The sequence below is a fragment of the Ammospiza caudacuta genome, chromosome 26, assembly GCF_027887145.1.
Source record: "Ammospiza caudacuta isolate bAmmCau1 chromosome 26, bAmmCau1.pri, whole genome shotgun sequence".
NCBI classification, from domain to species: Eukaryota; Metazoa; Chordata; class Aves; order Passeriformes; family Passerellidae; genus Ammospiza; species Ammospiza caudacuta.
Genome location: NC_080618.1, coordinates 4635539 through 4650178, shown reverse-complemented (window position 1 = coordinate 4650178; position 14640 = coordinate 4635539).

Genomic DNA, 14640 nt, shown 5'->3' with positions numbered 1-14640 from the left:
GGATGGATGGATGGATGGATGGATGGATGATGGATGGATGGATGGATGATGGATGGATGGATGGATGTGGATGGATGGATGGATGGATGGATGGATGGATGATGGATGGATGGATGGATGGATGGATGGATGGATGGAAACCAGCAGAGGGACAGGGATGGATGGATCTGACCCAGCACCTCCTGAGTATCCCTAAGGAGCCCCTAAAGGGACAATGGTGGCACTTAGGTGGCTGCCAGGCCACCAACGAGCTGGGACGGCCATTCCTGCATGCTCCCGGTTTTTAGGGATCCTTCCAATCCTTTCCATGGGCTGAGCAGTGCTGTCCCCACCCCGCTGTCCCCAGGCCTTGGGGACACCCAGGCTGGCGCTGGGGGATCCCAGGGGATCGGGGGCTGCCATCCATTAGAGATTCCCGCAGTCCTGCACTCCATCCCAGTCATTTCGGGATCGCTGGCCGTAACTCAGCCCGTTCCGCGCTCCGATCCCATTTTTCATCCATCTTTTATTCATGGAGGGGGGTCAGCTCTGTATCGAAGGATCAATAAAAGCCTCCATCACGGCGCATTATTAATTAATAAGGAATCCATTATCTGCAGCCGGCCCGGCCACTCCCTCGGATTTTCTCCCTGGAGAAGCTTTTTGGGGGCAATTCCGAAAATTTACAGCCTGATCGATCTCCCTCCCTACCTCCCTCCTCCTGCCCAGGGATAATGGGAACTTTATTTAGCACCGGCTGTCCTTTGTCCCCACTGATGTCCCTGCTGATGTCCCTACCCTGCCAGTATCCTCCAAAATCCCTAAATCTGTGGGAAAGCCTTGGGGAAAACGCCCTGAATTCTGTGGGGTTGTGGCCTCTGTTTATTTTGGGTTATTTGGCTTCATTTCCTATTTTTTTTTAAATCTTTTTCACACCAGACTGGACAGGAATGGGTTTGGGGCTACCACCAGGACCAGACAGTGATGGGGACATCACCTGTGGGAGGGAGAAAATGGAAGCAATTAAATTAGGAAAACTCAGGATAAATCCATAGGAAATGCAAACCCCCAGCACCAGAACAACCCAGGCTCCTGCTCCAACCCCTCTGGAATTCCCAAAAAAAGGATTCTCCAGCCGCTGTTTTGATTTGTTGGTGCCATTTTGACCATGGGAAGGGGTGGAAGGAAAATTCCCGCTGTTTTTTATGGATGGCTCCTTCCAGAGGGATGGGGAGAACCCACCCCAGGCATTCCCGGGACCCCAAAGAGCTGGGAATGGGCACGAGGGCATGGATTCACCAAGGAATCCCTGGAAAGGGACAGAAACCCTCTCCCATGGACTGGGCACAACTCCCGTGACCCCGTGCCCTCCCCACCCTGCACCCACTCATAAATCCAACCCTAATCAGTGCTAATTAGCTCTAATTAATGGAGAAAGTGGAATTATTAGGAGAAATCATAAAATCCTTTGCCTGGGGAAGTCTTGGGACAGGTCGGGATTTTGGGAGAACAGGAATTGCTGGACTCATCAGAAATGAGCCCAGCTCAAGCTCTGACCTCCCCTAGCTAATTAACAGCATGGTAATTAATCATTCAGCAGCTTTAATGATGGATTCCCCCCTCTGCTTGTGCTGCAAAACACCGGGATGGGAATGATTTGTGCTGGGAGTTCATCCCAGCTGGAAAATCAATAAATTAGGGAATTCTTGCCTATTGAAAATGGATTTTCCTCCCCTTGGAATTCAGGAACTTTCAGGAGAGGAAAACTGGGAATATTATTTTGATTTCAAGTTTAGTTGAATTTAAATTTCAATTTTGATTCCATTTTCAATTTTGATTTCAAAATTGAAATAGAAATTTCTATTTCTATTCCAATTCCAATTTTGATTTAAATTCTATTATTTCTATTTCTATTTCTATTCCAATTTCCATTGTGATTTTGATTTTGATTCCAATTTGCATTTCATTTTCATTGTTATTTTTGTTTTAATTTTTACTTTTTAGCCCTAAAAAACTTCAGTTTTTACTCCCAATTTTCCTTAAGTAACTGGAGCACTTCCCAAACTTTCAGGCATCCAAAACTCAGACAGATTTTGGGAATGTTTGGGCCAGAGATAAATCCAGGATAAAGGTTTGGATGGATACTCCTGGAATAAACATCGGCTTTGTGTCAGCTCCTTTCGGCCCCGGAGTCTGAACAAACCCAACCACCAGGAATTGATTTTCTAAAAATGTCAAACACACAAAAAAAAAATTAAAAAAAATAAAAACCCCAAACCTGCTGTGGATAAAAATTGTTGGTTTGTGTGGAATAGTTGAGCTCCTTTCCTGCCTCCCCAAAAATCGATGGGAAGAGGACATGGAAAAACACAGCGGGCTCTAAAGTGTAAATAATGAGAGGATGTGATTTAAAAATGGCTCAGCACGAATGGGGCTGAGGCCAAATTTCCTCAGAATAAAGCTGGGAATGCAGCAGCTTCCATGTGAGGAGGCTGAAAATGCAGGAATGAAGGGGAAAAGGGGGAAAAATGGGGCTGGATATGAGGTGGGAAGGGGATGAAGCAAAAGCAGAAGAGCAGCACTTGGCCAGGGTTGTTTTGGAGCAGAAATTGAGGGAAAGAATGAGAGGAAAATATGGAATTAAATCAAATTTTGATGCTGGAATGCATGGAAGAGGATCAGCTCCGGATTCGGGGTTTTCCAGGGGGTTTGGGAAGGGAGGGATAGAAGGGATGGGAAGGAGCAGGGATCATCCCATCCCATTACATCCCACATCCCACAGATGCAGCTCATCCCAGACAATCCCTCCAGGTCATCCAGCAGCAGGAGCAGCTGGGAATGCGCTCCCCTAAAAGCGCTCTCCAATCCCATTTCCATGCAAATGTCACCTCCATAAAGAACCAGGAAGTTCAGCACAGGCTCCGGGCTGCAATTGCTGCGGAATATGCGGGGTTTGGGAATAAATCCCATTTTTTTTCCATAGTTTTGAGCTCCCTGGTGCTCCAGCTGCTCCTTTAACCCTCTCCAGAGCTCGCTGCTCCCATCAGCTCCAAATCCATGAGTGGGGGAGCTCCAGATCATCCAGCAGTGGGAATTCCCAACCTGCATCCCTTCCTTTTGCCCATTATCCCTGGAATGTCACTCTTGGAGCATCCCAATGTCCAGTGGGAGCTGTGGTGGCAGTGCCACCCTTCCTGCCCAACTCCATCTTCCTGGAGCTCCCACAATGGCAATTTCCACATCCCATTCCCACTGGGATGAGTCCAGGAGAGAGGTGGGAATGGGGCATCCAGGACTGGGAAGGGAGCAGTGGAGCCAACTCCATCGGAATTCCAGTGAGAGGACCTCGCTGTCCCATCTCGGGATTCCTCCTCATCCCTCATCCCTCCTCTCCATCATTTACCTTTCCTTGCTCATAAAATGGGAATTCTTCCAGATCGGAGGAGCCCTGATCCCATTCCCATTCCCATTCTCATTCCCATTCCCAGCTCTCTTCCCATTCTAATTCCCATTACTGTTCGCATTCCCATTCCTGTTCCTGTTCCCATTCCCATTCCCATTCCCATTCCCATTCCCATTCCCATTCCCATTCTCGTTCCCATTCCCATTCCCATTCCCATTCCCATCCCTATTCCCATTCCCATCCCCATTCCCATTTCCATTTCATTCCCCATCCCCATTCCTAGCCCTATTCCCATTCCCACTCCCATTCCCATTCCAAACCCTGTCCCAAACCTTCTGGAAAATTCCAAAGTCAGCTGCAGAATGGGTGCAGGATCCCTGAATCCATGAGGGGATGCCACAGGAAATGCTCTGATCCCACGGACAGGCAGATCCCACATGGATGCAGCATCTTCCCCATGATCCCACCCAAAACCCACACGGGCACCAGGGTGGGAGTGGAAAAGCTGCTCCCAGGGGAATTCTGCACCCTAAAACCAGGAATTCTCACTGTCACCACCCCATTCCCTCCTTCCCAACATCTTCCCACCCTCCAAACCCCCATTCCTGCTGTGGGAACTGGAAGGATCCCAACAGAATAACCCCAGAACAAATGGCACCACCAGGATTTTCAGTGAGGATTTTTAGGGCTTGTTTGGATTTTTTTATTCCAAATCCCCCAAAGGCTCGATCCCAATTCCCCTTTAAACAGGCAAACCATAACATTGGGAATTTGCCACGGATCCGAGATGGATTGAACTCCTCCGAGCTCCTTTTGCAGGGAATTTATCGGCGCCATAAATTTCCCCGGACGGGATTGCTGTGAGTGCCATAACACATCCTCCAGCCAATCTTTTATCCATCAGGCTTTGTCTTGCTTTTTGGGGGGAATATTTATGGACTGGATGTGTTCCGGGAAGAGGGATCGCTCCTGAGGGTGTCTCCGGCTCTCTCTGGCCGCGGATAATTTGCAGGAATGCTCAGTTCTGCTCCAGGCTCTGTTTTTGAGGATTTTTCAAATTATTTCAGGCTTAAAATTTGATTTTAGGGACTCCCAGGCCTCCTGTTTTCCCCCCAAAAAAATCTCCATGCAAAGAGGGATCTTAAAGCTCCAACCAATCCCAGCAGGAGACTTTAAACCCCCTTTTCCTGCATTTTCTTTGGATGGGAGAAGCACCAAGGAAATGGACTTGGAATGGGTGAACAGGGAGAGGAATTTTCCCAGATCACAATTCCCATTCCTGTGGCTCTGCCCCGAGGCTCCTGGCTGGGAAAATGAACAGAATCCAACCCTTCCATGAAAATGAAGGAGAAATCTGCCTGGAAAAGCACCCAAGGCTCCCAAAATTCCAATTCAAGCTGCTCCTCCCAGCCCTGCCAGCAGCCAGGGAGCTCCATCTGCTCCTGAATCCTGCCCAGAGTCAGCTGGCAAATCCCACCTTCCCTCTCCACGGGCAGGTGCCAGGGCTAAAAATATTCCCAGAAATGCCCCTTTCCTTGGCAGCCTCTGGAAAAGCTAGAGCTGCAGCAGGACGAGGCTTGGGAAGGAGCTGAGTTGGAGTTTTTATGGGATTGCTGCCCGAATCCAGGATTTTCTCTTCCCCTGGATCACTTGAATTAATTCCAGTGAATCAGCAAATCCCACCAGGAAAGAACAACCCCAATCCCAACCCCATTGGTATTTCCAATGATCCTGGAGTGTTTTGCATGTAATTCCATCAGGAATTAAACCTGGATAGTTACTGAGGGGGAAAATCAAATTTAGGATGAGTAGATTTGAAGTTTGGGGGAATGAGCTGTTCCCACATGGACTCCAGATGATCCCTGGAAAAATCTGGATTCCCCTTTCCAGCAGCACAACCCAGCCAGGCTGAAATAACTGAGAAACGTGGGATTTCCATGGTGAAATAAAATGTAAAATATAAAATAAAATGGAATCAAATTGAATAAAATGGAATAAAATCAAATCCCTGGAGTCACTGCTGCCGGAACCATCAGCATTCCCAGGAGTGAGATCCCTATCCAAGGAAAGCGAGAGGCTTTGGCTGCACAAATTAGATTTCCCCAGGCAGCAGCTTAATTAAAACTATCGAGTGCTCTGAGCTTTTGGAAATTAACTTGGAAAGTGTTTGGATAAAAAAAGCCTGGACTGTTTTTTTGTTCCTTTTCTTCTCCCTGGAGTGGAGGAAAAAGGAGAAAAAAAAGGGATTTCTTTCCCTCCTGGATTCTTTGGAGGGCAGGAAGCAGCAAAGGGGGGTTGATTTTCATTGGGATAAATCTGGAATCATCAGGATCTTGGGTCAACCTTCCCCTAAAATTTTTATTTGGAGCTGCTTAGATTTCTTGGGAAAGAAATTAAAACCAGAAAATCGCGGTTCCTCTGTTTTTAATCCCAACCCGATGCTCGAAAACACCATGAAAATCCCTGAGGATAAACAAGAACCAGTGGGATAATGCAACCAACACCTGATCCAAACAAGAGGAGACGGGAATAAAAAAAAAAAAAGAGGGAAAAATCCACAGGAGCCATTAGGGAGCATCAGGAGGGATCAGATCCGCAGGGATGAAGAGGCTGCTCCGAGGAAACAGGAGCAGGATGATCCCGAGCCCCCTTCCCGCGGGAATTCCGCCAGGTTGGAGGTGAATTATTCCCAGCTGCGCCTCCTTGGCTCTGATTTCATGTCCTGATGGTGATGGAGCTGCTGATATTCCCGAGGGGGATGTTCCACAGGGGGATGTTCCCACCTGGAGATTTGGTGGGAAGGAGGATGGGGGAATATTCCATGGATGAACACGCCATGGAGGCATCCCAGTGGGGATTTACGGGATAAAACGCGTCCAAGGAACTCTGGGAATCAGTCGCTGATCCCATGGAGGCATCCCAGTGGGATTGATGGGATAAAACACTTCCTAGGGAGTCTGGAACAGAGGAGTAGGGAATGCTGATCCCATGGAGACATCCCAGTGGGGATTTATGGGATAAAACATTCAAGGAAATCTGGAAAGAGGAGCAGATCCCATGAAGGTATCCTGGTGGGACTGATGGGATAAAACACATCCAAGGAAATCTGGGAAAGAGGAGCAGGGAATTCTGATCCCATGGAGACATCCCAGTGGGATTTATGGGATAAAGGGGGCCTGGGACAGGGATGCGTCACAGGGAATGCTCATCCACATGGGAATGACCCACCAAGGCTTGGGACAGCGCCAGAATCTTCTCAGTGCCAGCCTGGATGGGCTCCATGAGCCTTGGTTTTCCCAAAATCTCACCCCATTCCTGCCTTTTGGGATGTGCCTCCATCAGCATTCCCAAACCCCAGCAGGGATGCAGGAAGGGGCTGGAATTCCCCCCCAGGGGAACCTTTGGGGATCCCACCCAACACCTCCATCCCAGCCCCAAATCCCAGGAAAAATGAGGTCAATTTTCACCATTTCCCACAGGGAAAAACCCCCAAATCCCAGGAGATGAAACCCAAACCCCCTCCAGTGCCCACTTCCCATGGGAATCCAGCTGGAACCTGCCACAAAATTCCAAGGAAAAATGAAACCAGCAGCAGGTTTGAAAAACCAACCAGAGGGAAGAGAAGTGGGAAAAAGAAATATGAATTTTAAAAATCCTTGAATAACCCAAAATCTCCTCCCAGGAGGAGGATTCCAAAGCCATTTTTAATGAACTCTGCGTTCCACTGGCGCTCGGCACGGAATTATTGTCCATTAAATAAACACGGGTGATTATTGGGAACACATTCCCAGAGCTGCAGGTCACGGCTGCCAGCTGCTCCCGCCGCTTGTTCCTGGGAATTTCTGATTTGCTCTGCATTTATAGGGAAAAGGAGCTGGTTTGGGGGGCAAAAAATCCCAGAAAACTTTGGGATCGCTCCCTGGGACTGGGCTGGGTGGAAAAGGAGGAGTTTTAGGGGAAAAATCATCTCTGATCCCAAAAAACCTCAGGATTTTCCTCTGGAACAGGGTTTGGGTGGAAAAGGAGCCAGTTTAGGGGGGGGAAATCATCCCTGATCCTAAAAACCCTTGGGATTTTCCCCTGGAACAGGGATTTGGGTGGAAAAGGAGCAGTTTTAGGGGAAAAACCATCCCTGATCCCAAAAAACCTCAGGATCTTTGCCTCCACAGCATTTTTCCACAAGCCAGGGAAGAGAGGATTTTTTATTTTTTTCCTTCCATAAATTGTAATTGATTTCTTTTTTAATGGAATATTGTAATGGAATATTGTCCAACGTGCACAGACTCCTGGGATAAATTATTCAGCAGCACATTTTTAAATAATGCAGCCGCTTCCTGCTCGGATTTCCTGCTTCTTAAAACCTGGGATGGGAGGGAATCTCCACCTCTGGAGTCTCCATCGGTCCGTGCTCCGAGTGAAGCTGTTGGGAACTAATTGGAAAGGTGTAAATTCATTAAAATAATTATGCAAGGCTTGGATTTACTCCTTGCTCCAAGAGCTGTGTGGGGGAGAGGAGCAATTCCCACTTTTCCAAGGTATGCTGGATCCAAGTGTGGAGGTGGCAAAGTGGTGGAAAATCCAGGTGGGATCCATGAGAGAGGAAAAAACCTTGTGTAGGAATTCCTGAGTCCTGGAAAATCATGGATATTCCCAGTTCCTGCTGGCTATTCCCAATTCCTATTGGTTATTCCAAATTCTTGTTGGTTATTCCCAATTCCTGTTGGTTATTCTCACTTCCTGTTGGTTATTCCCAATTCCTGTTGGTTATTCCAAATTTCTGTTGGTTATTCCCAATTCCTGTTGGTTATTCCCAGTTTCTGCTGGTTATTCTCAATTCCTGCTGGCTATTCCCAATTCCTGTTGGTTATTCCCAATTTCTGTTGGTTATTCCCAGTTCCTGTTGGTTATTCCCAACTCCTGTTGGTTATTCCATGAGGAGCAGAGGGAAAATTCCAGGCAGGACCTCGGATGTTCTGGGAATGCTTCACTCCCTATTTCCCAGCCTCAGAACTTCCCAGAATTTCCAAATCCAGCACCAAAATCCCCTCCACAGCTGCCTGGGGGTGGGGGCAGATTCCTGTCTCATTCCCACATTGTCCAGACAAGGATATCCCCATGGATATTTCCTCTTCCATGATCAGGGCATTTCCAGTGATCCCTGGATCCAGGTGCCACCATTCCTGCATGGAAAAGAGCTCCAGGCTGCTCCAAAGCTTCTCCTGCGTCCCAGGAGGATCCTTGTGGAAAAGGCAGCTGTGCATTCCCAGGGAATTTCCTCCAAACTCCCCAAATCCATGGATTCAATCCCAAATTTTTCTGCTGGGACGCTCTGAGCTCCAGCACATCCCAAGGGATGAATCTGCTCGTTCCTCAATCCTTCCCTTCCCAAATCCAATTAAATCCCTTTATTGGTTCCCTTTGGACACAACTCCTGGCACAATTAGGGAATCATTTCCAAGCACAAAATGATTGCCTAATTCCATCCTACCTCTCCAAATTCCACTTTGTTTTTATTGGGATTGAGAGGGAAGAGGAACTCACCCAAATCCCTAAAATTAAGGGGGAAAAGCCGGCTGGGAGCTCTGGAATAGGGTTGGAGCCTGAGGAAGGGAAGAGATCCAGCAGGATGTGAGAATGGGGCTGAGATCCCGAACATCCAGGAACTTCCAGAGGTCATCCCAAGTACAAAACCCTCATTTCCTCAGTTCCCAAGGACCTGCCTTGGCTTTGATTCCCTGATTTTAAGCAAATCCCATTTTAGGTGTTTGTCCATCCCTGATTTTGGCTTCTTTTGGATCCCCTGGATCCACCCAGGCTGCCCCAATGGATCAGGGATGACCCAACCAGCTCCTGTTGGATCCCCGACCCTCATTCCCAGTTTGGTCCATCCGGGCACATTCCAGCTGCTTTTCCAGAGGGATTTTTCCTCATTACCACCCCACATCCACCTGGATTCCAGGCTGGACACGGAATCGATGCCGCCTGTTCCCTCTGACGGATTCCTGAGGCTCCAGGGCTTCAATCAAGGGAAGGGATATAAATCACATTAATTAAAGAATTCCCAAACCCCTTCCTGCAGCCCTCGGGATCCTTCCACGGAACAGGACTGTGCAGGAATGTGCCCTCAGCACTCCAAGCATTGCCTGCTGCCTCCTTGGAATTATTGATTCCCTGGGCCTGGTTTTTATGGATCTCATCGGAGCAGGGTCGGGGGGGTTTAATCAGCAGCTCTTTCCTGAAGCCTGTTTGGGAACTGTGGAATCATGGAATGGGAAGGGATCTTGGAGCCCACGCCTAGAATGGGACACTTTCCCCATGCCAGGATCTCCAATCCAGCCTGGGACACTTGCAGGGATCAGGAATCCCTGGAATCGGCAGCAGGAATCAGAATCTGCTGTTTTCCCAGGATCTCCCCCAGCTGTGTCCTTGTTTATCCAGGATCCCACCTCTCGCTCCTTAAATCCTGGAAATTCTGGAATCCTGGTAATCCTGGTATCCTGGAACATTTTTAGGGATCAGAATCACAAATAGATGGCTAGGTGGGAATTCTGCCTCCTGAGGTGTTCGGACATGATTTGGAATTTGGAAAGTGGCATGTGGGGTTTGGAATGTGGGATGTGGGGTTTGGAATGAGGAATGTGGGATGTGGGGTTTGGAGTGCAGGATGTGGGATGTGGGGTTTGGAATGTGGGGTTTGGGATGTGGAATTTGGGGTTTGGAATGTGGAGTTTGGGATGTGGAATGTAGGGTTTGGGATGTGGGATGTGGGGTCTGGAATGTGGGATGTGGGGTTTGGGATGTGTGGTTTGGGATGTGAGGTTTGGGAACATCCCCCTGCCCAGAGCTCCCCCCAGCCACAGCTCCCCGGAGCTCCGGGCTGGATTTTGGGGATCGTGCTGGGATTATCCCGCTCTGCTCCTCCCTGGAACGCCGTCAGGCCTGGCCGTGTAATGAGCTTGCAAATCCATGGGAAAAAAAGCTCGGACAAATCCAAGGCTGCTCCAGGATTTCACCAGCAGCCCTGAAGGGATGAATCCAAACTCAGAAAAACCTGAGGAAAACTTCAGGAGACTTGGACACTTCCAGGGATGGGACAGCCACAGCTTGGGATCCTCCTCTCCAAGTTTTTCCATTTTTTTCATGTTTTTCCCAAAATTCTCCCCGCTCACACATGGGAAGCTCCTCAGGGCTGGGAAATCAATGTCACCTCTGGGATTCTGCACTTCCAACTGGCAGCAACCCATCCAGGGATTAGCGAGGGATTAGGATGTGGAACAGGACTGATAATTAATTAATGAGCAGGAGGGATAATGAGAACCAGCAAACAGGGAGCATCAGATCCAGATTTTTAGGGGAAAAAAATAAAAGATTGGAAAAGTCCTGCTGGCTCCTCATCCCTTTTGTCATCCCCCCTCCAGAGCCAGATCCTGCCACCATTCCCTGCTCCTTAAACAGGGAAAAATCCCACAAGGACCACAGCGATTCCAACGGGATCCCTTGGGAGGTGGAGAGCAGAGATTGGAGCCCGTGGGATGCAGCTCCAAGGGAATCTCAGGGATTTGTAGGAATTCTGAGGCCAAAATCCGGCATCCTACAAATTTTGGGGCACACACAGGTGATAGAGACATCCCAGCTCCTGCTCCAAGGGTGGAAAGGGAAGAATCCCAATCCCAGTGGGAATCCCAATCCCAGTGGGAATCCAAATCCCACAGGGAGTCCGGGACAGTGAGGAAAAGCAGGAGGCGAGCAACACATGTGGGTTCCTGGGAATGGCTCCACAGGCTCCAGGAATTCTCCTGGAGATGCTGGGCTGCCTGATTTGGATGGATCTGCCACTGAATCCCAGAAAATTTGGATGGATCTGCCACTGAATCCCAGAAAATTTGGATGGATCCACCATGGAATCACAGAGAATTTGGATGGATCTGCCACTGAATCCCAGAGAATGTGGATGGATCCACCACCGAAACCCCATAAATTTGGATGGATCTGCTGTCGAATCCCAGTAAATTTGGATGGCTCTTCCACCAAATCCCCATAAATTTGGATGGATCTGCCACTGAATCCCAGCGAATTTGGATGGATCCACCACTGAAACCCCATAAAGTTGGATGGATCTGCTGTGGAATCCCCATAAATTTGGATGGATCTGCCACGGAATTCCATCAAATGTGGATGGATCTTCCACCAAATCCTGGCACTGCTGGAAGAGACAGGGGCTGGAAAATTTCCCACTGGAAAACTGCACCTCACTCAGGAATTCCTGGGGCTTGGAACCACCCTGCTCCTGCAATTCCCCTCTGGAGCAGGAATTGCAGAGCCCAGCAGGAATTCATTACCCACCCAGCAGGGATCCATGAGGTGAGGAGGGTGAAGGGCAGATCCCTCCTGGAAAAGAGCACAGCCCAGCATTCACCTTCTCCTGGTGGGAAAAATCCCCAGAGAATTTGGATGGATCCACCACTGAATCCTAGTAAATTTGGATGGATTTGCCACAGAATTACAGTGAGTTTGGATGGATCTGCCATGGAACCCCCATAAATTTGGATGGATCTGCCACCAAATCCCCATAAATTTGGATGGATCTGCTGTGGAATCCCCATAAATTTGGATGGATCTGCCATGGAACCCCCATAAAGTTGGATGGATCTGCTGTGGAACCCCCATAAATTTGGATGGATCTGCCACAGAATTCCAGTAAATGTGGATGGATCTTCCACCAAATCCTGGCGCTGCTGGAAGAGGCAGGAGCTGGAAAATTTCCCACTGGAAAACTGCACCTCACTCAGGAATTCCTGGGGCTTGGAACCACCCTGCTCCTGCAATTCCCCTCTGGAGCAGGAATTGCAGAGCCCAGCAGGAATTCATTACCCACCCAGCAGGGATCCATGAGGTGAGGAGGGTGAAGGGCAGATCCCGCCTGGAAAAGAGCACAGCCCAGCATTCACCTTCTCCTGGTGGGAAAAATCCCCAGAGAATTTGGATGGATCCACCACTGAATCCTAGTAAATTTGGATGGATTTGCCACAGAATTACAGTGAGTTTGGATGGATCTGCCATGGAACCCCCATAAATTTGGATGGATCTGCCACCAAATCCCCATAAATTTGGATGGATCTGCCACCAAATCCCCATAAATTTGGATGGATCTGCTGTGGAATCCCCATAAATTTGGATGGATCTGCTGTGGAACCCCCATAAATTTGGATGGATCTGCCACAGAATTCCAGTAAATGTGGATGGATCTTCCACCAAATCCTGGCGCTGCTGGAAGAGGCAGGAGCTGGAAAATTTCCCACTGGAAAACTGCACCTTGCTCAGGAATTCCTGGGGCTCGGAGCTGCCCTGCTCCTGCAATTCCTCCTGGGAGCAGGAATTGCAGAGCCCAGCAGGAATTCATTACCCACCCACCATGGGGTGAGCAGGGAGAAGGGCTGATCCCGCCTGGAAAAGAGCACAGCCGAGCATCCACCTTCTCCTGGTGGGAAAAACAATCCCCAGCGCATGGAAATAATCAGGGACAAACACAGAATTCCCACGTTCCAGCTGGATCTGGCTCCAGAAGGACAATTCCCATCCCCAACATCCAGCCCTGGCCATCTGGATCCAATTCTTTTCCTGGAATTTGTCCTCCAACACATCCCAGGATTTTTTTTTTTTTTTTTTCCTCCCTGGCCCCACAAGCTGCTGTTGCTCCCGCTTTCCCTCTGCCCTAACCTTGTTTTTCCAGCTGATTTATGGAATCATCACACCATTGATTTCCTGACAGCTGCCCTGACCTTTAGGATTTTATAAAATCCAGCTTTTTTCCATTTTTTTCCTTCCCTGGGCCTTGGCAGCCCGGCGAAGGTGACGCAGGGAATTATTGTGGATTTTTCCGGCTCCTGGGAAGCGACAGGATCCGTGTGGGAAGGGGCTGGCAGCAGGAACTGCATCCATCACCTTTTCCAAGCGAAGGGCGAGCGACAGGAGGTGGATGGAGCCCTGCTGGGATGCCGGTGACGCAAGAAATTCCCTGGAAAAAGCAGCTTGCACACGGAATTAACCACAGCATCCGAGTGGTTTGATCCCAAAAAAAAAGCCTCATCCAGGCTCTGGGAATTTTGCTTTGCTCCCGCTTTTCCTCTCCAGGAGGAATCTCAGGGATTCACAGGGAATTTGCCCCTGGAAAAAGGAAAGTGGTGGAAGATTGAAGGGAAAGCAGAGCCAAGAAATTCCCTGGAAAAACAGCTTGCACATGGAATTAACAGGGATGGCTGCAGCCGAATGGTTTGATCCCAGAAAAAAGCCTCATCCAGGCTCTGGGAATTTTGCTTTGCTCTCACTTTTCCTCTCCAGGGGGAATCTCAGGGATTCACAAGGAATTTTGCCCCTGGAAAATGGAACAGGGATGGCTGCATCAGAGTGGTTTGATCCCCAAAAAAAATCCTCATCCAGTCTTCGGGAATTTTGCTTTGCTCCCACTTTTCCTCTCCAGGGATTCACAGGGAATTTTGTCCCTGGAAAAGTGAAAGCAGTGCCAGATTGAAGGGAAAGCAGAGCCAAGGGAAAAGGGAATTAAATCAGTTCCATATGGAAAGGGGTTTTTTTCCCCCAGAATTAGGATTCCAGTGAAAACACATGGAAACAGCCACAATTCCCAGCCGTGCAGAAAACCACAGCGTGAGAGGAGGGGGAAAAATCCCCCAATACCACTTTCCCCACTGGTGGCTCAGCGGGAAATCGGGAATGACGCCAATGCCGGGTGATGGACAGAGAAGAACTGGGGCTTTCCAGCCTCTGGAATCCTGGAATTTCCTGGCAAGGACTGGGGCTTTCCAGCCTCTGGAATCCCGGAATTTCCTGGGAAGGACTGGGGCTTTCCAGCCTCTGGAATCCCAGAATTTCCTGGGAAGGACTGGGAGTTTCCAGCCTCTGGAATCCCGGAATTTCCTGGGATTTATGGGAGCCTCCAGTGCAGCTCTCTGGGGATCCCGGGAGTGGCTCCAGCAGGTTGGAAATCCCTGGAATAAATCAGGATGGCACCTCCGAGCAGTGGGAATTGCACGGGGAAAATTGAAATTGCTGCTGAGCTCTCAGCTCTGGGAGCTGCTCCTGACACAATTCCAGCTGGGAAAAATCCTGGGAAAAGCTTGGGGGAGGTTGGGATTCCTGCCAGACCTCAGCTGTCCCCGTGGGGAGGGGCCCTGGAGATGTCTCAGTGCCACCAACCTCTCTAAGAAGAGGAGACTAGTGCCACCAGCCCCTCTATGGGGAGG